This window comes from Triticum dicoccoides, chromosome 7A (genome assembly GCF_002162155.2).
Source record: "Triticum dicoccoides isolate Atlit2015 ecotype Zavitan chromosome 7A, WEW_v2.0, whole genome shotgun sequence".
In the NCBI taxonomy this organism is placed as follows: domain Eukaryota; kingdom Viridiplantae; phylum Streptophyta; class Magnoliopsida; order Poales; family Poaceae; genus Triticum; species Triticum dicoccoides.
In genome coordinates, this window is record NC_041392.1 from 537510772 (window position 1) to 537535914 (window position 25143).

Sequence of the window (25143 nt, forward strand, 5' to 3'; positions counted from 1 at the left end):
GGATATTCAAGTCGAAGACGATCCTCCCTTTCCCAAGTTGCTTCATCCTCAGAATGGTGCGACCATTGAACCTTGAGAAACTTGATATTATGACGTCGCGTGGTACGTTCGGCCTGATCGAGGATACGAATGGGGTACTCTCGATATGTAAGATTATCCTGGAGATCAAGCGTTTCGTGGTCTACTTCACGGATAGGATCCGAGAAGCAACGCCTGAGTTGGGAAACGTGGAAGACATCGTGGACTCTGGAGAGATGCGGAGGTAGTTCCAACTGGTAGGCAACTTCTCCTCGTTTGGCAAGAATGCGAAAAGGTCCAATGTAACGAGGAGCCAATTTGCCTTTGATACTGAAACGATGGGTTCCCTTCAGAGGGGTGACCCGAAGATAAGCCTTCTCGTCAACCTCGAAAGTCATAGCCTTATGTTTTCGGTCATATTGACTCTTTTGACGGGATTGGGCTGTTTTCAACTTTTCACGAACGATACGAACTTGTTCCTCTGCTTCCTGAATCATATCCGGGCCAAAGAATTGTCTTTCCCCGGTCTCTGACCAGTTAAGGGGTGTTCGACATCGTCGTCCATAGAGAACTTCAAAAGGGGCTTTACCCAAGCTAGATTGATAGCTGTTGTTATAAGCGAATTCGGCAAATGGAAGGCACTTCTCCCAATCCATTCCGAATGAGATAACAGAGGCTCGAAGCATGTCTTCTAGAATTTGGTTGACGCGTTCCACTTGACCGCTTGACTGAGGGTGGAAAGCGGTGCTAAAGGAGAGACGGGTTCCCATAGCATTTTGGAAACTTTCCCAAAATCGAGAGGTGAAAAGACTTCCTCGATCCGAGTTAATTTCCAAAGGAACACCATGGAGGGACACTATTCGGGAGATGTATAAGTCTGCCAATTGACTGGCGGTTATACTCTCACGAACAGGTAAGAAATGGGCTACTTTGGAAAGACGATCGACCACGACGAAGATAGCATTATTCCCTCTCTTAGTCCTGGGAAAACCGGTAATGAAATCCATACCAATTTTATCCCATTTCCATTCAGGAATAGCTAGGGGTTGAAGGGTGCCAGCAGGCCGTTGATGCTCTGCTTTTACACGACGACAGACGTCGCAATTAGCAATATACTGAGCAATTTCTCTCTTCATCCTAGTCCAGCAGAACCTCTGGCGTAGGTCCTGATACATCTTAGTACTACCGGGATGAATAGTGAGAGGAGATTCATGAGCCTCCTTAAGGATCAACTGCCGTAGATGCTGGTTCTTGGGAACCACTAGACGGTTCTCAAAGTACACAACACCATGGTCATTTGTGGAGAAACAACTAGCACCTCCGCTAGCAATGTTCTCCTTGATCTTAGCTATTCCCTTATCTCGCTTCTGGGCAGCAATGATTTGATCCGTAAGAGTAGGTTTCGCCACCAAGGTGGAAAGAAATCCTTGAGGAACAATATGAAGGTTAAGCTTCCGAAATTCCTCATGGAGAAGCGGTTGACTTTGTTGTAACATCAGGTTGTTACAATAAGATTTACGACTTAGCGCATCAGCCATGACGTTGGCTTTCCCTGGGGTGTAGGTTATTCCTAAGTCGAAGTCGGTGATCAATTCAACCCAACGTCTCTGCCTGAGATTCAAATCCGGTTGGGTGAAGATGTACTTCAGACTTTGGTGATCAGTGAATATTTCGCAACGATTACCGAGGAGGTAATGTCGCCAGGTCTTAAGTGCATAGACTACGGCTGCAAGCTCTAGATCATGAGTAGGATAATTCTCCTCATGTGGGTGCAATTGCCGTGAAGCGTAGGCAATTACGTGTCGATCTTGCATGAGAATGCAACCTAGTCCTTGTCGCGAAGCGTCGCAGTAGATAACGAAGTCCTTGGAGAAGTCTGGCGGTACCAGTACGGGAGCAGAAGTCAGGCGTCTTTTCAGTTCCTGAAAGCTGTGCTCACATTGTGGAGTCCACTCGAACTTCTTATCTTTCTTGAGGAGTTCGGTTAGAGGTTTGGCAACTTTGGAGAAGTTCTCGACAAAGCGACGGCAATAGCTCGCTAAGCCTAGAAAACTCCGAACTTGCTTGACCGATTCAGGTGGAGTCCAGTTAAGGACGGCTTGAACTCGCTCAGGGTTAACAGCAATACCTTTACCAGATATTACATGACCCAGATAGGTCACTTCTGACAACCAGAATTCACATTTAGAAAATTTGGCATAAAGGCGATGCTCTCGAAGTTTCTGCAACACTAGCCTTAAATGTTCGGCATGTTCTTCCTCGTTCTTGGAGTAGATGAGTATATCATCGAGGTAAACCACGACGAATTTATCCAAATACTCCATGAAGATTGAGTTCATTAACCGAGAAAAGGTGGCTGGAGCGTTGGTTAATCCGAAGGACATGACGGTGTACTCGTATTGGCCGTAACGAGTAACAAAGGCCGTTTTAGGAATGTCCCCATTTCTGATTTTGATTTGATGGTAGCCCAACCTCAAATCCATCTTGGAGAAGACTGAGGATCCAGCGAGCTGATCATACAGGTCGTTGATCCTGGGAAGCGGGTACTTATTCTTGATTGTGACCAAGTTAACAGGTCGGTAATCTACAACCATCCGGTCCGTACCATCCTTCTTCTTGACGAATAGGACGGGGCAAGCCCACGGAGAAGAGCTAGGTCGGATGAAACCCTTTTTCAAGGACTCATCGAGTTGTTTCTTAAGCTCGGCTAGTTCTAGGGGTGCCATCTTATAAGGTCTTCTAGCAATCGGAACGGTTCCTGGAATGAGGTCTATTACAAACTCAACATCCCTGTCAGGTGGAACACCTGGCAATTCCTCTGGAAAGACATCCGGGAAGTCACGGACTACCGGAACGTCCTCAAGGTCTGGCAAAGGGCTGGCGTTAAGAGAATATAATTGTCGCTTGGCTATTCGGGTCAAGCCATTGACTATCTTCCCCGAAGGATGGGTGAGTTGAACAGTCCTAGAGAAGCAATCAATTTGGGCATGATGAGCTGACATCCAGTCCATACCCAGAATGATATTAATATTTGAAGATTTAAGGGCTATCAAAGACGCAAGGAAAACAAGTCTGTCGACTTGGATTTCATTTCCATAGCTTACCCTAGAGGTCTGCCATCTAGAACCAGGGGTAGAGATTTCCATAGTGGATGGCATGTCACAGAATGCAACGTTATGCAGACGAGCATAACTTTCGGATATAAAAGAATGAGAGGCTCCTGTATCGAAAAGAACAGATGCCGGGTGGCAATTAACAAGAAGCGTACCGAGAACGACGTTGGGATCCTCTTGAGCTTCTTCGGCAGAGATACAGTTGACATGGCCACGTGAAGCGGTGACCGGCTTGGCGTGGAATACTTTTCCTGTCGGCTTGCCACGGCCAACAGCTTTAGCAGATTGATTGGGGTTGGTCTGGGGGCATTCACGCATATAGTGACCAGATTCCCCACACTTGAAACAAGTCACGGAACTGGTACGTGGAGGAGCATTGTTAGTTGGACCCCCATAGGGCTTGGCTGGAGCAGACTGTTGAACGGGGCGACGCGTCTGGAAAGATGGCCTCGGTGTGAACCTGGGTGGTAGGGCGGTGTTGGGTACCCACACGCGGCGCTTCTGAGGACCAGCACCGGATGAGGAACCCATGTCACGTCCATGCTTGCGTGTTGCGTCATAGTCAGTCTGACCAGTTTCAGCACTGATGGCTTTGTTGACAAGTTTCGAAAAAGATGTGCACTCATGCAGACGGAGGTCGCGGCGAAGCCCAGGACTAAGGCCCTTACGGAACCTTGCTTGCTTCTTGGCGTCAGTAGAAACTTCCTCAGTTGCATATCGGGCGAGATTACCAAACTCCCTACTGTAAGCATCCACAGAGAGTCGGCCTTGGGTGAAACTGCAAAATTCTTCACGTTTACGGTCCATGAGACCCTCCGGAATGTGATGTTCACGGAAAGCCTCACTGAACTCAGCCCAAGTAGTGACATGGCCCGCCGGGCGCATAGCTCCATAATTCTCCCACCATAGACTGGCGGGGCCTTCAAGATGATATGCAGCAAAGGTGACCTTGTCAGCCTCCGCTACCAGCGCGGAACGCAGTTTGTGAGAGATACTGCGAAGCCAGTCATCAGTGTCGAGAGGCTCGACGGAGTGGTGGAACGTGGGTGGATGCAATTTGATAAAATCACTGAGTGACACCACGTTAGCCCTCTGATGGTGTGCTGTATTCTGTTCAATACGCTCCAACAAACGGTTTGTCTCCCGCTTGTTTCTCTCAGCTTCCATCATCACCTCGGCTAGTGAAGGAGGATGAGGCAGATTTACATCCCTGGCTTCACTGCCTTCGGCCTGCTCTTGAGAAGCAGGGTTAGCGCGCGTGTTGACCATCCTAGGTAAACAAGACAATGATTTACTCAGGATGGTAAAATTCCGACATAGGATTCATAATGTAAGAAATAACTCGGAATGCAAGATGATCATCCGTATGACATGGTAGATACAGAAACTGCTTCTTTTATTCCATCGTCATACACACCATACAGGGTTTAGTACAAGACCAAACAAAGTACTATTACGGTGAAAAGAGGATTACATCTCATCGGAGGCATTCCAAGCTCCTATACATTATTTTTCTACACCTCCGGAAGGAGTACAAACTAGGTCATATCCCACGAGTCACGCGGGACGATAGACGACACAGCTAGTGCGAACTAGTGATACTACCACTAACTCAGACCGATCCGTAGTAGTCCTCGTAGAAGTCACCTCCATAGCCTGGGAGCTCAACATGATCATCTGGAAACAGACGGTCTCGCGGAGCTTGTGGACCATAAGGGCTAGGATGAGGCCTTGGACCAACAAACGGTGGCCTGCGGGGACCGCGAGGTGGGGTGATGCCTCCTACATCACGCCAAACCATCATGTCTGGCAGAGCAAATCTCACAGGATAGAGATCGCGCATATCTGAATATCCAGCTTGCACCGCCGGTGCGAACCGAGTCAAAGTGGCCCAGTGGTCAGCACGGGTATTGAAGAGCTCTAACCTCAAGGCCCGATTTTCACGGTCCTTATCCTCGAGCATCTCAGCAGTGGTGCGAGTCCGTGAATCCTCCTGAGTGGGGTCAGCATAGATAGCCTGGAGATACCCTTGTGCTCCCGGAAGTGATCCTGGCATATACCGGAAATCAGAGTCCCGAAATATACCAGATCTGACTCGCATAATGGTCATCATAGAGTAGGCGGCGTCCTGCACAGCCATCTCAATGGTAACCCCGAGTCCATAAGAGCAGTGAAGAGGCTCGGTGGATCCAGGATAAGATGGAAATATCCTGACAATGCAGAGATACTGGCTTTGATTAAAATCTCGGAATTGCTCTTCGACCGTGTACTCAGGATACCAGCGGTATCCAGCCTCAGTCATTACCCTGACCAACTTGGCAGTATGGCCGGGTACATCTAGGCATCGAGTCAGGCGAACCACTTGATTGAGGTCGCGAGTGGCCATCTGAAAGCACAATCATAATGCAAAGGCATTAGAATTTCTAGCAAAATTTCGGCAGCATAACAGCTGTAAATGCTCAAAAGGATTTGAGACATTTGACAAAGGATTTCGTACACACTCAACATCACCATATCAAAGTTCTGAAACCATTCTGGCAACATAATGTGGTAGTAGAACTGAACTAGGCTGGTAACCATCAAACTTATAAGGTACTACTGATTAGTAACACGTGATCCTGATAGAGAGAATAGGTCCTAATTCCTTATCCCCTGGTAGAAGAATGGACTGACTCAGATCAGAATGTCATAAGATAAAGGAGTAAAAAGAGCCTTACGTTCCATCCCACAAACAATTCCCCTACATATAACTAAAGAATTTCTAGACTCAACATCGACCAGTTTGGCTTGGAGAACCTACAGGCAGTCCGGCTCTGATACCAACGCTGTCAGGACCCCGACTCGATGTCACATCGATCTAGCTGGTAACACCTCATATCACTTTGCGGCCTCACGCACGGTATCCCCACGGGTGTCGTCTTACCTTTTCCCGGGACCGTTTGCGCCTTTTGGCTCACGTATATGATAGTGTCGCTAGCATCCATATGATAAAGAGCCCGGGCTGACATGACTAGTCGTAAACCTAAAGTGGCACAGACTTACAGGGACAGGCATCCATGACCCAGCTTCGAACGTGTCGGTCATCAGCAAGTGGGTCCGGGCTGTAGCACTGGGCTAGCAGGACTCCGGTAAACCGGGCTGTAGCGGGCTAATAGGACTCCGGTACTCAAAGCGTGACATTTCCCCGAAGGGATAGACACAGGAATGAAGAAGGACACATGCCGGCCAGCCTAAGTGTTCCAGAGCAGTAGCAAGCTACCATGGCTCAGCGGTAACACTAGGAGACATTTCCCGGTAAGAGAGGCTACTAAAGATAAACAACTAGATAGTCAGATCCCACACATACCAAGCATTTCAATCATACACACAATACGCTCGATATGTGCAAATACAACGAAGCATCACAACATGACTCTATGACACAAGTACTTTATTTAAGGCTCAGTGAGCCATACATAACATACACAAAGGTACGGGTCTCACGACCCCACATACAAGTCATATAGTCATACAAACCAGCAGCGGAAGTAACTTGTCTGAGTACAGACAACTAGTAAAATAAAAGAGGCTTGGAAAGCCTAGCTATACTACGTGGTCCTTCACAAGCTCAGGGTCACCACCTGGGTCTTTAGCCTACTCATTGATGTCAACGTCTACATAGAACCCATCAGAAGGGGTTGCAGCGTCTTCTGTAAAAATGTAGATTATAGCAACATGAGTACAAAGGTACTCAGCAAGACTTACATCAGATCCTACATACATGCATAGTATCAAGAAGGGTTGGTGGAGTTATTGCAGCAAGCCAGCTTTGACTCTTGGCTAGACTATCCTACGATACTCCAACTTGAAATAGTTTTGCGCACACGAGTCCACTACTCACCAATTCAATACACTACCGAGGATCCATCTCCGTCTTCCTACGGAAGAGCCATCCTCGGCACTCACACTTATCTTGAGGCTTTTAACAGTTTCCATTTACTTGTCTATGAACTGTATAGGCAACCAAGTAGTCCTTTACCGCGGACGCGGCTATTCGAATAGATTATGATAACCCTGCAGGGGTGTACTTCTTCATACATGTTTCCACCACTTAGCGTCTGCACACGACATGTGCTCGGCAGACTTCAAGCGAAAGCCGACGTGGGTGTAGACCACGACCTACCTAAACACTTAAGCCTCTAGTCCAGGTTTATCGCCTATCCAGGTTTCATCCGCAGGGAGTCCGGCCGAGGTTTCCCATACGGCCCCGAACGATGTGAACAGGGTTCCCGAGATACCTAACGGGTATTCGGTACACCCGGCCACGTACCTACCGCATCACAGCCCACCCCTACGGTCAGCGCTGTCCACGGCCTCCAGTAGGCTACAAACACTAGAAACTACTTGCAACTCCTGGACAGAGAGCTAGGGTGAATAAGAAGTCGAGCGGGGTCATATTTCAGGGCCCAATGCATGGTAGTAGCTGTATCTTAAATCACGCATACAGATCTCAGTGCTTAAGGTCGGCTTCAATGAAACAACCCACCATGTACTCCTACATGGCCTCTCATCGATACCTTTACCAAATCGTGTTCATCACACCACTCTCATTACTGACATAATCATTTCACTCTAGCCCATCACCCAGATGAACCAGACCTGACACGACTCTAAGCATAGCAGGCATAGCAAGGTAGGAACAACACATACATATGGCTCAATCAACTCCTACACATGCTAGTGGGTTTCATCTAGTTACTGTGGCAATGACAGGTCATGCAGAGGAAATGGGTTCAACTACCGTAGCACACAGCAGTTTGAATCGCGTTGTCTTAATGCAGTAAAAGAGAGCAGGAGCGAGAACATGGGATTGTATCGATATGATCAAATGGTTGGTTGCTTGCCTGATGGTTCGATGCACTGATACGGTTCTTCGTTAGGGTAATCACGGTACTCCTCGGGGACAGAACCTGCCGCAGAGAGCACCGATACACAAACATCACCAAACAATGTGCAACAATATGATGCATGCATGAAACATGGCAATATGAGTGTATTGGGCTAATGCAACTAAAACCAGAAGGGTTTGAACAAATTTGAATCAAGGATTCAAATTTCAAATTCAAATATGGTCTTTTAAAGTGCTTTTCTTTGTTTTGCTTAAAACATCAATTTAACTTGTTTGATCATGCATGAAAATAGTACAGATGGATAGATTGGATTTTTCTGATCATTTTTCATATATAATTTGTCCAATTTGGAGTTACAGAATAAAAGTTATGAATTTTTGAAGTTTAAATAATATTCTGGAATTTCCTGATTTAAATTAAATCCAGAAATTATAATTATTGCGCCAGCATGACGTCAGTGGTCAACTGCGGCTGGCTGGAGTCAAACCTGACGTGTGGGGCCCACACGTCAGTGACAGGGGGGTTAAACAGGGTTAAATTAATTCTAATTACTAATTAGTGGCGCTGGGGCCCACTGGTCAGTGTCAGGGGTTAACTAACAGTGGTTAGCGCTAATCTAACCATCTGACCGACAGGGCCCACGCGTCAGTGACCCTGGGGGGTCAAACCTCAGGTGACAGGTCAAACCCCACCGGCGACATGACGCCGGCGAGGCCCGAGACGGCGGCGAAAGTGCTTTTTGCCATTCCGGCAACCAAATGGACGGCGGAAGGCATCTACGTGTTGCTGAGGTTGAGCCGCGACTATTGGTGGTGGTGGTTGGGCTCGGGGTGGCCGGAGTTGACGGCGGCGAGCTCGGCTGCTGCTGCCGGAGTTCGGGTGCGGTCGGAATCGACGTTGCAGGGGGCTTGGAAAGGCGTTAGTGCGCGCTACGTGCTCCTAGTGAGGTGTGGAGCACGATGGTGTGCTCGGTTGGGTGCTACGGTGACCGTGGCCACGACGGCGACATCGCCGGCGGCGTGGAGCTCTCGGCCAAGGTGGGGCTAGGGCCTAGAGGTCGAAAGAGACCAGGGAAGAAGGGGGAAACGATCCGGGGGCTCACCGCGGGGCTGCAGAGGTGGTTAGCGGGCTCGGGGACGCGCTGGAGACGACGAATTCGACGGCGACGATGATCGGAGCCCGAAGAGGGGAACGGCGACGTGGCGGCGATGCAGGGCTTCCGGGGAGCTGTGGAGCGGTGGGGAGGAAGAGGGAGTCGAGGCGGAGCTCCTGAGCTAGTCGGGGGAGCGAGGGGTGGCCGGAGATGGCTGCTATGGCGAACGGCGGCGACGGTGGTGTTCGGCCGTGTGAGAGAGAGAGCGAGGGAGAGGAGGGGAGAGCCGGGGGAGAGTGAGAGAGAGCAGGGAGAGATCGGGACGGCCTGCGGGAGTCGTCCACGCGGCCAGGAGCGCGTCGGCAAGCAGGAGGTGGCCGCGCGGCCGTGCGCGCGCGAGCACGCAACAGCTTCGGGGCGAGGGGAGGAAGACGACGGAGAGCTGCAGTGGTGGGCTGGGCCGGCTGCTGGCTGGGCCGGCCAGCTGGCTGGGCCGCACAGTGGAGGAGCCCAGGTAAGTTTTCCCCTTTTTTTTATTTCTGTTTCTGTTTTATTTAATATATCTGCAACTTTGTTGAATTAAATAAAATACCTAGGCAAGTTCAAAAATCACCAAACTATTCCTGGCCCATAGTTGGATTATTTCCAACATGAAACATTTTAGTTTGGAGATATTTGAGCATTTAAATATTTTATATTATTTTAAATGCCCAAATTCAAATATTTATGATTTAATTTAAAAACCCTAGGATGGCCTAGGAAAATGTGCACCATTTTTGGCAGAGGTTCTGAACCAAGACAAAAATGATGGGCATTTTAGAAGGGCATTTCAGGTTCATTGAAAAATTATTTTAGTAACCCTAGTTGGTTTCAGAGGGGACTGGGGGTTCTGTCATCCCCATTTCAAGTTTCTGATGAAAGAGTAAACATGATGCAACACTCTAATGCATGACTAGCTAGGTTGTGACAGCTCTAGGGTGGCGCGATCCGCTGGTGTTGGGCGAGCTGCCCCGGCAAGGGTCTTGAGGGGGACGCTGAGGCTGCCCCGGCAAGGGTCTTGCCGGGGGAACCTGCTTCGTCCCTCTACTCTTTGTGCTCTCGGCCTTGGCGTTGTCTTGTTTGCCTTGGTGCTTCAGCTTCTCTCCGGCTTCCCCCCTCTGCCCTGCTAAGTGTGGCCGCAGCGCGTGGCTCTGACCACCCGCGCACAAGTAAAGGGGTCAAAAGGAGAGCCCCTACTTTTGTACACCAACAGGAGCCCCCGGGCCTGGGCCATGCATAAGCACGACGCGTTGTTGGGCTAGGCCCAGAACGGTGCGTGGGCAAGTGGGGCAGATTTTACTGCAATAACTTCTCGTCCGCCGCGCTTCCCCACGACCCGCGTTGAACGCGTGATGTGGAGGGTCGTGCGTGACGTGGGGGTCATGCGTGGGGCGGTTTCCACACGCATGCATCACATCGTGGTTAATGGGAGAGGAGGCAGCTCGCGCCTTCCCCATAAAAGGAGGGAGGCGTAGAGGCACAACCCATTTACTTGGACGGACTCGGGTCGTGGTCTTCAAGGCGCCCGCGCCCCACAACCATGGGGTGGGGAGCGGCCGCTTCACACGCCCCTTTAATGCTGCTCGCTCACCATGTGTCCCTCATGTAGGTGGCAGGAGGTGGAGGCGGGAAACCGGGCTGTCGCTGATTGGGGCAGTGGGCTAGTCCTGATTCCCTGTGTCAGGACCCCGATTCCAGGTCACATCGATCTAGCTGGTAACACCTCATATCACTTTGCGGCCTCATGCACGGTATTCCCACGGGTGTCGCCTTACCATGGCCCGGGACCGTTTGCGCCTTTTAGCTCACGTATATGATAGTGTCGCTAGCATCCATATGACAGAGAACCCGGGCCGACATGGCTAGTCGTGAACCCAAAGCGGCACTAACCCATGGAGACAGGCATACATGAATCAACTTCGAGCACATCGGTCAGTAGCGTGTGAATCCGGGCTGTAGCACTGGGCTAACAGGACTCCGGTAAACCGGGCTGTAGCAGGCTAGGCAGGACTCCGGATGTCACCGCTTGACATTTCCCCGAAGGGACACACACAGGAACGAAGTGAAACACATGCCGGCCAGTCAAGTGTCCTGAGCAGTAGTGCTGGGCTAGTAGGACTCCGGTGAACCGGGCTGTAGCGGACTACTATGGCTCAAGGAAGCACTAGACTACATTTCCCCATAAGAGAGGCTGCCAAGGATAAACAACTAGATTATCGGATCCCACACATACCAAGCATTCCAATCATACACACAATATGCTCGATATGTGCAAATACAACATGGCATCACAACAAGGCTCTACGACTCAAGGTATTTATTCATTAGGCTCCGAGGAGCGAGATATTGGAAATATGGGTCTCATGACCAACAATCATAGCATACAAATCAAAGCACATGCGGAAGCTTAACATGTCTGAGTACAGACATCTACCAATGAAAAAGGCTAAGAAGCCTGGCTATCTACCAAATCGTGCCGAGGGCACAAGATCGTAGCTGAGGTGTCAAGCTAAACGTCGAAGTCCATATGGAACTACTAGCGAGACTGACGTCTCTCTGCAAAACATAGATTAAGCAAACGTGAGTACAAATGTACCCAGCAAGACTTACATCAGAACTAACTACATATGCATCGGTATCAACAAGGGGGTTGGTGGTGTTTAACCGCAGCAAGCCAGCTCTGACTCAGTGGCTAACCTGAACTACGACTGCAAACAACTCTTTTGAGGTGGCGCACACGAGTCCACATATTCACCATATCAAGACACCACTGTGGATCCGCTCCCGTCTCCCTACGAGAATGCCATCCATAGCACTCACGCTTATCTTGCGCATTTTAGAGTATCCACTTTCACTTGTCTATGAATTGTTATAAGCAACCCAGAAGTCCTTTATCGCGGACAGGGCTATTCGAATAGATCATTTATAACACTGCAGGGGTGTACTTCTTCACACACGCTCTCGCCACTTACCACCATGTACACGTCATGTAACTCGGCAACCTTCAAGCGGAAGCCTGGCAAGGGAGTCGGCCACGACCTGACTAACCACACAAGTCTCTAGTCCAGGTTTATCGCCTATTCGGATTCCATCCGCGAGGAGATCCAGCCGGAGTTTCGCTCACAGCCCCAAACGATGAGTGCAGGGTTCCCGAGACACCAAACGGGCACCCGATACACCGTGCCACAGTGATCTACCGCATCATAGCCCACCCCTAGGGTCAGCGCTACGCACGGCCGCCAACACATATCCTACAAACACCAGAAACTAGTTGCAACTCTTGGACAGAGGGCAAGGGCAGTTAATAAGTCGAGAGGGTCCATTGGTTTTGGGCCCAATGCATGGTAGGAGTTGTTTCATGGATCACAAACACAGAACTCAGTTCCTGAGGATGGCTTCAATGAGACAACCCACCATGTACTCCTACATGGCCTCTCACCGCTACCTTTACCAAATCGTGTTCACACACTTAGCTCACACACAGTAGGACATGTTCATCACCATTCCAATTCATTCCCGATGAATTAGACCCGACTCAACTCTAAGCAGTAGCAGGCATGACAAACAAGCATGTATGAGTAGGCACATCAGGGCTCAAACAACTCCTACTCATGCTAGTGGGTTTCATCTATTTACTGTGGCAATGACAGGTCATGCAGAGGAAAAGGGGTTCAGCTACCGCAGCATGTAACAGTTGAATCGTTGTTGTCCTAATACAGTAAAAGAGAGCAGGAGCGAGAGAGTGGGATTGTATCGGCATGAACAAGGGAGTTTTGCTTGCCTGGCACTTCTGAAGATAGTATAGTTCTTCATCGGTGTCATCGATCTCAACGTTGGAACAATGTCTACTGAGGGGGAACAACACCGGCAAACAGAGAAGAAACATGATCAATGCAATGCACAAAATGATGCATGATCATGACATGGCAATATGATGTGACTTGAGCTAATGCAGGTAGTAACAGAAGGATTTGGGTTGATTTGAACTCAAGGTTCAAATTCAAATTCAAACTATGAATTCAAATAGTGCATTATCATGTTTTGAACTAAACAGCAAGTTAACTTGTTTAAACATGCATGAAACCAGTACAGATGGATAGATTGGATTTTTCTAATCATTTTTCATATATAATTTATCTTATTTGGAGTTATAGATAATTTTCTATGAATTTTAGAAGTTTTGGCTATTTTCTGGAATTTTCTGAATTATTTAAAATCCAGAAAATCATTTACTGCGTCAGCATTGCGTCATGCTGACCTCAGTAGGTCAACAGGCACCATCTAGGTCAAATCTGACGTGTGGGGTCCACACCTTAGTGACATAGTGTCATTTGTGTCGCTGACAGGTGGGCCCAGTCAACGGCCACATCAGCACGGTCAAAACTGACGCGTGGGGCCACTGTGGTTAGTTAATCCTAAGAAGTAACTAAACCAAGTTTAATTAGGCCGCGGGGCCCGGCTGTCGGTGTCACTAAGTACTAACTAACTGCGTCATTAACTCTAACTAATCAACCACGTCACCGGATTAACTCCGGCGATAACCGGAGTGCGGCGGTGTCGCTCGTCCCGGTGATTACGGCGATAGGAGGAGGCGGGGTTGGGCTTGTTGGAACGCCCGAAAGCAGCGCGTCCAACGGTGGTGGTGGCAGGTGCTGGGGCGGCCGGAGACGACCGCGGCGAGCTCAAAGGCGGCGGCCGGAGTTCGGGTGACGACTGATTTGTCGCTGCGGTGTGCAAATCGACTGGTTCTTGATGCCTACGATACATACGCGTGCCCACAAACCCTTTGGACACGCCGGCACGACCAAAAAGTCGCCGGAGCAACTCCGGCAATGAGCCCGGGCGGCGGCGGGATTTGGCCATGGTGGGAGTCGCAGCTAGAGGGCGAGAGGAGCAGCGGGGTTAGGGGGGAGAGAGAGAGGAGCTCACGGCTGTTGCTACGGTGGCCTCGGCGAGCTCGGGGAGGGGATGATGAGGTCGTGCCGCTGCCGGCGATCTCAAGGCAGAGGCGACGAAGATAGCGGGGTAGAGGGCGAGGCAGGGCGTCCGGTGTCGTGTGAGCTGAAGGAGAGACACGGGAGATGGAGGCGGAGCCCGTGGACTGCTCGGAGAGGCGAGGGGAGCTCGTTGGCCACGGGGACAGCGGGCGGCGGCGACGGTGGTGCTCGGGCGCGAGAGGGAGAGAGGACTAGAGGAGGGGAGAGGCACAGGAGAGAGCTCGAGGGGGTCGGGGAGGTTGCATGGCGTCGCGGGGAGGGTCCAGAGTGACGAGGGGGCAGCCAGGAAGGGTGGAGGTGGCCGCACTACGGTGCGCATGCGTCGGGCACGCGCCCGTCCTTCTGGCAGAGGAGGAACATGACAGGGAAGGAGGCGGTGGTGGGCTAGGCCGGCCACTTGGGCCGCCAGGTGGGCTGCCGAGGTAAGTCCAGGTAACTCTCTCTCTCTCTCTGTTTCTGTTTTTTTGTTCTGTTTGTTTTTATTTTATCTTTGCCACTGCTTTTAAAATTCAAAATAGTTTCAAAAACAGTGTCAATTATCCTCTAATAATTTCATGTTGCAAAATGGACTTTTCCAAATGCACATAAAATATATCAGAGGTATTTGGAGATATATCCTATATATATTTGGGTATATTTCCAAATTCAAATAGGATAGTCATTTAAATTCAGTGCCCAAAATATTCCACAAAAATGTTCCCTATTTTTGGTTTGGTCTCAAAGCCTTGCCAAAATTAACAAACATTTATGAAGGCATTTTGGAAACAATGAATGCAATTTAAAGGGTTCTTGCCCTTCTTTTAAATTGATTTCTGAGGCTTTCACTTTCCTCATTTCAAGTTTCTTGAAATTAACAGGATGCATGATGCTCACTGATGCAACTCTCTCCAAACAATTCTAGGGCTGTGACAAGTCACCCCCACTAAACAAGAATCTCGTCTCGAGATTCAAGACGTGAGGTAAGAAGACAGAGGGGGTACAAACTATCATGATCTTCATGATCCATTGCTTCAGATCGATCTTGGCGTCCTTCCTTTCAAGATCTTCATCCAACACGATGATGACGGACAGGAACTCTACCGGAATCGATCTTCTTGAAGATCGGGCAACTCAAGATCAACTCTTAGGGTGAGATATAAAACTTCTCTTGAGATGAGACACGAAACATACATTCGGGGGGATGGGGTGTAACAGATGACGAAGGTCCACTAAGTAGGCAACAAATCCACGCTCGATCACGATGTAGCGAGGAGTTAACTGCCATGATTCCACAACGGGGCACCTTGGGGAAGGTGACTCATAGATCTATCCCCTTAAGTGGCAAAAAGAATTACTTTCGATACAGAGATCATTAAAACTCTCTACACCAGCCTAGGACAAATCACCAATAGACATTTGGCAGATTTCAAAGGAATGGCATACCCGGACTCGAATGGGTGATGTGGACTACCTTGTTGAAGACAACGCAATGAATGATTTTTGCTTATCATCGGAAATGGATGGGACTCATGGTAAGTCCACTTCTGAAGATGATCCTTCTTAAGCAATTGAGAATGGCAGCCCATGGGAAACTGGCACAATGGCCATGCAAGCTGGAAACAAAATTGCTAATGTTGGAAATGTTCCAACCATCATATCTACCTGAGATTTAGATCTGGTTGATAACATGATATTTCAGACAACATGCCTAGAAAGAAGGGTTGCAACACAAATCGACGAGACGACGTTGCAAGATTCTCAAGGAATGAACTATGATAGCAAGCTCAAAACATGAGCAGGTTTTGCTACAACATGTGAACATGCTGTCCCAGACAAGCATGACCACACAGTAGTCTTAGAATAAAACACTATCGAGTTCAGGTTGGGAACCATCATCGAGGATATCGAAGTCCTTGTGCACTTATCGATGAACTTCTTATCCTTGAGCAAGTCAATCAGTGGCTTGGTGTGCTAGGAACACATATAGAATGGAGGCGGCCAACCTATCAAACCATAGGGCACTTCGCACGTTCATGACTAACTTGGGATGATTCCAGAGGAGGCAAAATAAACTTTCTCAAATTCACGGCGGCAACTTGCATCGATTGCACGTGAACCAGAGGAAGTCACTTCTTTCATCCAGACAGATACTTCATGAATGGGGCATGAAGAAAAATGCTTACACAAGTTTCCAATGCTAGCTGGATGTTCAACACGAATCATGGAGGAGACAAAACGCTGCTGATGGACTCAACCACAACTCATCGGAATTTCCATATCACTGGACATTTCACCATCATGTGAACACGGTGATAGCATTGGTCAGACCAAAAGATGTAATGGTGTATGCTCGAGGGATCAACCACGAGTAAGACAACATTACGAACATCGTTGGTTATGATTTGACTTGACGATAGCCCATACTCAAGTCAAGGTTTTGACAAGGCAATAGATCCAACAATTGATCACGAGGACCAATCGATGGAGATATCATCTTTCTTCAACACACACACACACACAAAAAGATATCCCTTAACATGAACTAAGTCAGACAATCCTTATCTTCCAACTCTCCAAGTTGTTGTTTAGCTCAACCAACTAGCTCAGGGATATCCAACACAGTTCTTGGAGAAGGGGTGATTTATAAGAAAACCCATTTAATCACGAACTCAACATACCGGTCAGGTGACAACCAGGTAATACTTCCGAGAAGATCTTCGGAAAATCACGAACCACCGATATGTTACTAAGCTCGAGAACAATCTTGCTTTTCAGGGCAAGACGATATGATCAACTAAGCAAGGATAGACACAGTCCCAACTCTTGATCGAAGAGTGCACCAGGAAAATGGACTAGGTAGCACGATCAATCTTAGAATGATGATTCAATGACCAAAACGCTAAGAATGAGAATATTGTCCATTAACTACCAAGCAACGAGTTTGCTAGGAGTACCGATTTCACACATCATAGTTCACTTGTCGGCATTCTAGTTATGGCAACACGGGACCGAGGAATGAACGATGATGGCGAGAGTATCGCTGCATCAAAAATTCATAAGAGAAAGTGCAATTCTCATGACGTTCCTGACATAAAAGTGGGTAATACTTCAGGGTAGAATAGAATCAAAGCTTGATTGCATTTGATCTGCGGAATACAACTTCTTTGACCCAATCCTAGAAATGGACGAGGTACTGGAGTTTGTTTCTCCTAGTCATTCTGAACTAGAATGGCTTGACGGACCACAGGAATAATAAGCATCGATAACACGGATGCACAATTACTCCTGACTATGAATTGATAGATGATGGTTGGAATACAAATGAAGAGGGACAACTCAAGGGAACATATATCTTTCTGAGTTGTGGATACATAGGTTAGTATGTTGATCAAAGCTCAAGATTTCTCCCGAATAACCCATGCAGAAAGGTAGAACTGGCAGATTCACAATGTAGAATGGAGAACTCATTAAGAGCACTCTAGTTGTGATCTTTTGATTCAAATGAATTTCTGCCAAGGATGATTCATGGTATTTGGAAGAATGATATACCACAGACCTCGAAGACTATCACAAAGATTACTAATATCCTAAAGGTATGAGCAACACTATCAACACGAGGTAAGTAGAGTGGATCTTGGGTCAAGAACCCAGGAGTAGAATACCTACTACTAAATGGCATCGCGGAATGCTTTCGAGAATGGTGGCCAGAATCATCACACTGGGGATACAAAGCATTGCTAGATTACTAGGTGACTCCCTAAAACACCTACGGTCATAATAATAGCTCCAACATATATGTCGAGACAACAAATAACCTCAACACATCGGTTAGTGTGCTTATTCTAACCATAAAGGACATTAGGAACGGAAAGAAACGATTGCAAATGCATCAGATTATCTAGAAACCTGGGATGACTCGGACAGCATAACGGCTGTAAATGCTCAAAAATATTTGAGACATCCTGCAAAATGGTGGCATAACCACTCAACAACATCATATCAAAGTTCTGAGGCTAGCTATGACATATGGAAGTAGTAGGAACTGAACTGAGGCTTGAACTCAACAATCCTAGGCAACTACGGTTTAGTAACACGTCATCCTGAGAGATAGAAGAGAAGACTAGTTCTTAACCCCCGCAGAAAAGAAGAGGGTAACTCAGATCAGAAGGGCATAGGGTATAAGGAGTAAAAAGAGCCTTACGTTCCCTTCCACAATCAATTCCCTTACATAACTAAAGCATTTCTAGACACAACTTTGACCATTTTGGCTTGGTAATCCTACAGGCAGTCAGGCTCTGATACCAACACTATCAGGACCCTGATTTCAGGTCACATCGATCTAGGTGGTAACACCTCATATCACTTTGCGGCATCACGCACAGTATTCCCACGGGTGTCGCCTTACCATGGCCCGGGACCGTTTGCGCCTTTTGGCTCACGTATATGATAGTGTTGCTAGCATCTATATGACAGAGAACCTGGGCCAACATGGCTAGTCGTGAACCCAAAGCGGCACTAACCCATGGAGACATGCATACATGAATCAACTTCGAGCACGTCGGTCAGCAGTGTGTGAATTCGGGCTGTAGCACTGGGCTAACAGGACTCCGGTAAACCGGGCTGTAGCAGGCTAGGCAGGACTCCGGATGTCACTGCGTGACATTTCCCCGAAGGGACAGACACAGGAACGAAGTGAAACACATGCCAGCCAGTCAAGTGTCCTGAGCAGTAGTGCTGGGCTAGCAGGACTCCGGTGAACCGGGCTGTAGCGGACTACTATGGCTCAAGGAAGCACTAGACTACATTTCCCCATAAGAGAGGCTGCCAAGGATAAACAACTAGATTGTCGGATCCCACACATACCAAGCATTCCAATCATACACACAATATGCTCGATATGTGTAAATACAACATGGCATCACACCAAGACTCTATGACTCAAGGTATTTATTCATTAGGCTCCGAGGAGCGAGATATTACAAACATGGGTCTCATGACCAACAATCATAGCATACAAATCAAAGCACATGCGGAAGCTTAACATGTCTGAGTACAGACATCTACACATGAAAAAGGCTAAGAAGCCTGACTATCTACCAGATCCTGCCGAGGGCACAAGATCGTAGCTGAGGTGTCAAGCTAAACGTCGAAGTCCACACGAAACTACTAGTGACAATGATGTCTCTCTGCAGAACATAGATTAATCAAACGTGAGTACAAATGTACCCAGCAAGACTTACATCAGAACTAACTACAATTCATTGGTATCAACAAGGGGGGTGGAGTTTAACCGCAGCAAGCCTGCTTTGACTCAATGGCTAACCTGAACTACGACTGCAAACAACTCTTTTGAGGTGGCACACATGAGTCCACATATTCACCATATCAATACACCATTGTGGATCCGCTCCCGTCTCCCTACGAGAACACCATCCATAGCACTCACGCTTATCTTGCGCATTTTAGAGTATCCACTTTCACTTGTCTATGAACTGTTATAAGCAACCCAAAAGTCCTTTACCGCGGACACGGCTATTCGAATAGATCATTTATAACCCTGCAGGGGTGTACTTCTTCACACACGCTCTCGCCACTTACCACCATGTACACGTCGTGTAACTCGGCAACCTTCAAGCGGAAGCCTGGCGAGGGAGTCGGCCATGACCTGACTAACCACACAAGTCTTTAGTCCAGGTTTATCGCCTATTCGGGTTCCATCCACGAGGAGATCCGGCCGGAGTTTCGCTCACAGCCCCAAATGATGTGTGCAGGGTTGCCGAGACACCAAACAGGCGCCCGGTACACCATGCCATGGTGTATCTACCGCATCATAGCCCACCCCTAGGGTCAGCGCTACGCACGGCCGCCAACACATATCCTACAAACACGAGAAACTAGTTGCAACTCCTGGATAGAGGGCAAGGCCAGTTAATAAGTCGAGAGGGTCCATTGGTTTCGGGCCCAATGTGTGGTAGTAGTTGTTTCATGGATCACAAACACAGAACTCAATTCCTGAGGACGGCTTCAATAAGACAACCCACCATGTCACTACTAGAAAACGGGCTATAGATGGGATTGACACTAATGGCGCACCAGACAAGCGGTGCGCCATTAGTATATACTAATGGTGCACCACCTTTTGATACGCCATTAGAGTTGAAACTACTAATGGCGCACCTGGCCCAGGGTGCGCCATTAGTATCAAAAAAAAATTTAACTAGTGCGCCTGTCCAAACATACTAATGGCGCATCCAGACACAGTGCGCCATTACTAGTTGTAACTAGTAATGGCGCACCTGCCGAAAAGTGCGCCACTAATGTTGTTTTTTTATTATATTTTTTATTCCCTTTTTTGCAAAACTACTAATGGCGCACTGCTCAACCGTGCACCATTACTAGTTTAAACTAGTAATGGCGCACTGTGGGACAGTGCGCCATTAGTATGTTTTTTTTTGCAAAACTACTAATGGCGCACCACCAGAAGGTGCGCCATTAGTAACCTGGATTACTAATGGCGCATTTAGACTTGGTGCGCCATTAGTAAGTGGGCAGCAACAAGATATTTTGGACAGCCTCTCCTACCCACACTCACTTTCTCCCCACTTCATTCTCTCCACCTCCTCCTTGTCTCGGGTGCCTCCTCTTTTTCACCTCATTTCCACCATAGATTCATTCAATTTAAGTGGTTAAATTACCTTGTTTTGATAGGTAAGTAAGGGGGGAAGCTATATCTATGTTGTTCTCCCTACAATAATGTGCACATGCACTTTTTATGGCCTAGCTAGATCTATGTATGTTCGTGGTGTTGCATATGTTTGTGGTGTTGCATATGTGTTTGTGTTTGGAGGTGTACCGGTATTTGAAATGTGATAGTTGCCAATATTTTGCCGGAATGTTGATTCATTTCCGTTTCGGCGAGAATTTTGGCATTAAGCATTCTTTTTGGTCCTATTTTTAGGGAAAGTCATGCCAAATTTTTTCTTGGTTCTAAAATATCGTTTTGCTCTACCCCGCAGGCGACCATGGTCCGCATGATGACCGAAGGCATCGTGAATAGGTTTTTGAGGTCCGCGAAGGCCGAGATGCTTCAAAAGAACGAGACGGAGATAAGATGTCCGTGTCGAAGATGCAAGCTGAAGAGCCTTATTGCGGACCCGGAATCCGGGCAGGTGCGGGACCACCTGCTCTTGCGTGGTTTCATGGATGGCTATCGGTGGCAAGGTGATGAAGATGACTACGAAGTCGTCCATGGGGGCCGGGCAAGAAATGAGGAAGGGCAGCAAGACAACCACCGCGGCTCGGGCGGGCGAGAAGACGAAGAATCCCCAGGATATGATCACGACGGTGATGCTGTACACAGTCATCATGTAGAAGATGCAGGACATGATGATGAGGAAGATGTCGGAGCAGACGACGGGCATGATCATGAAGATGATGATGCCGGCGGAGCAGACGACGCTGGACCATCGATGGGCTGGGTGCAGGACCCTCATATTCAAGAGCTGCTTCTCAAGTAGACGGATAACACAAGAGCTGCCGCCCGAGGGAAAGCCAAGATGGATCAACTTGAGTTAGACGCGGTTACTCCATTGTATGAAGCATGCAGGCCCGAGGATACCCGCCTGAAAGTAACGCTCATGGATCTGGAGATGAAGGTAAAACACAAAATGACCGACGCATGCTTCGACGAGAACATGTCATTCTGGCACGAACGTCTTCCCGAGGGGAACAAGTGCCCGACCAGTTTGGAGGAGGCGAAGAAAATCGTGTGTCCTCTGGATTTACCACATGTGAAATACCATGTGTGCATGAACAATTGCACCATTTATCGGGACGAGCACGCGGAGTCTACCATATGTCCGGTGTGCGGCGTCACTCGATACAAGAAGAGGAAGAAAGCTCCTCGAAAAGTGGTGTGGTACTTTCCGATCACTCCTCGTCTGCAGCGGTATTTCGCGGACCCTAAGGTAGCAAAGCTCCTGCGTTGGCACGCGGATAGGGAGGAGAAGAAGCGAGAAGATGACGCAAATGATCCGGAGATAGATAAAAAAGACAAGATGCTGAGTCACCCTAAGGATGCGAGCCAGTGGCAAGCGTTGAACTTCGAAGACCCAGAATTTGGGAATGATCCAAGGAACATCGTGCTGGGTGCGAGCACCGATGGAGTCAATCTGTTTGGCAGCCAGAGAAGCACACATAGCACCTGGCCTGTGTTTGTGTGGATGTACAACCTTCCCCCCAGGTTGTGCATGAAGAGGAAGTACATTCACATGAGTATGCTAATTGAAGGACCGAAACAACCAGGGAACGACATCAATCTGTATCTGGGGCTGCTGAAAGAGGAGCTTGACACGCTGTGGAAAACGCCAGCCAATACGTGGGACGCCGCAGAGAAAGAATATTTCCCTATGAGAGCCGCGCTGCTCACGACGGTGCACGACTATCTCAGTTACGGATATGTCGCGGGGCAGGTGGTCCACGGATTTTCTGGATGCGTCAGGTGCATGGATGACACAATGTATCGCCAGCTAGATAGAGATCCCAGGTCTTCGAAAACCGTGTTCATGGGACATCGAAGGTGGCTTCGCGATGATGACCCGTGGAGAAAACGCAAGGATCTGTTCGATGGTGAAACCGAACCCCGAGGACGCCCGCGTATGAGGAGCGCTGAGGAAATAGACGAGCTGTTGAAAAATTGGAAAGACTGCCCACTGCCGGGAAAGAAGCAAAAGGCGCCAGAGCCGGGAAAGAAGCAAAAGGCGCCAGAGCCGGGAAAGAAGCGAAAGGCGCCAGAGCCGCTGCTGAAGGTATGGAAAACGAGGTCTGTTTTCTGGGACTTGCCGGACTGGAAGATCCACCGTGTGCCTCACAGCCTTGATGTCATGCATATCACGAAGAACGTGTGCGAGAGTCTGCTTGGTACCCTGCTCAACATGCCAGAGAGGACCAAAGATGGGCCGAAAGCAAGGGCAGACTTGAAATCAATGGGCATCAGGCAGGAGCTTCACGCTATATATGATGATCATGATGATGATGATGATGATGAGGCAAAGCAGGACACGGAAAGTCGTCGCAAAGGCAAGAAGGCCAAGAAGACCGGAAATGACTACCCTCCCGCGTGCTTCACTCTAAGTCAGGAGGAGATCAAGCAGTTTTTCACGTGCCTCGTAGGAGTAAAACTTCCTTACGGTTACGCGGGGAAGATAAGTAGATACCTAGACCCAGCGAAGCTGAAGTTCAGCGGGATGAAGTCTCACGACTGTCACATGCTGATGACGCAGATACTTCCAGTTGCAATCCGTGGGATCATGGACGCGCACGTCCGTGAAACCCTATTTGGCCTATGCAACTTTTTTGACGTCATCTCTCGGAAGTCTGTTGGTGTGAGGCAACTCAGAAGGCTACAGGAAGAGATCGTGGTGATACTATGCGAGCTTGAGATGTACTTCCCGCCCGCATTCTTCGACGTTATGGTGCATCTGCTGGTCTATATCGTGGACGATATCATCCAACTCGGGCCGACGTTCCTGCACAGCATGATGCCGTTCGAAAGGATGAATGGTGTCATCAAAGGATACGTTCGCAACATGTCACGTCCATAGGGAAGCATAGCCAGAGGCTTTCTGACCGAAGAGTGCATCTCCTACTGCACAAATTATCTAGGCATCGAGAACCCCGTTGGTCTGCCCGTCAACAGGCACCTCGGCAGGCTCGCTGGATGGGGTCACCGTGAGGGTCGTCGCGAAATGCATGTCGACTTCGAGGGTCGACTCGCCGACTTTGAAAGAGCAAACCTAGTCGCGCTACAACACATAGACGTGGTCGATCCTTGGGTGGTACAGCACAAAACCTTTATTAAGAAGACGTACAATGACCGAGGCCAACAGAGGACGGACGGAGATATACTCAAAGAGCACAACTCATGTTTCACGCGTTGGTTCAAGCAGAAGCTTCTGTCGTACCCTTTACATGAGGATTCTTCCGCAGAAGAACAACTCATATTCGCCTTGTCACAGGGCGCCGAGCACAACCTGATGACCTATGAGGCGTACGATATCAACGGCTACACATTCTACACCGAGGCCAAGGACATGAAGAGCGATGGTTATCAGAACTCCGGGGTAACGATGGAATCCTACACCGGTAACGACAAGGACAGATACTACGGAAGGATCGAGGAGATCTGGGAGCTGAGCTACACTGGAGAGAAGGTCCCGATGTTCCGTGTCAGATGGGCCAAGAGCGTCCTAAAAGAAGACCGGTATTTCACCACCATGGTTATACCCGAAGCCAAATCCATGACCGCGGGCGCAAACGTCACCGCGAAAAATGAGCCATGGGTACTGGCTTCCCAAGTGGACCAATGCTTCTTCATTACCGACCCGTCAAAGTCCAGTCGTGTTGTCGTGAGGAGAGGCAAAAGGAAGATCATCGGAATGGATGGAGTAGCCAATGAGCAAGACTTCGACAAGTATGGCGACCCGAGGATCGAACATGACGACGATGATGAAGTAGCAGCATACACCACAAGAAGAAGCAGGACCACCCTACCTAAAGGACGTCCGTTCCACAGAAGAACTCCATTTGCGAAAAAGAAGGGCAAGAAGATTGTGAATAGATAGCTAGCTAAGATCGATTGTATTTAAATCGTAGCCTTCATTTCTCGATTGTATTTCATGGGCACTTTTTGAACTATCATGAATATTTTTAAATTTCATGGACACTCGATCTCGATCCCCCTCCATCTCGATCGCTATCCCACCTCACCAGATCCGGTCCCCCTCACCGCCGAGCACCCCCCGGTCCACCGGCCGCCGCCGCCGACCCCCCGCACCCTCGATTCCCCTACTCAACCGCCGCCGCCGACCCCCCGCACATTAAATATTACTGTTATGATTTAAACAAGTTTGAACATATTTATTACTGTCTTATAAAAAATACTAATGGCGCACCACAGTGAGGTGCGCCATTAGTATGGATGTACTTATGGCGCACCGAGGGGTGGTGCGCCATTA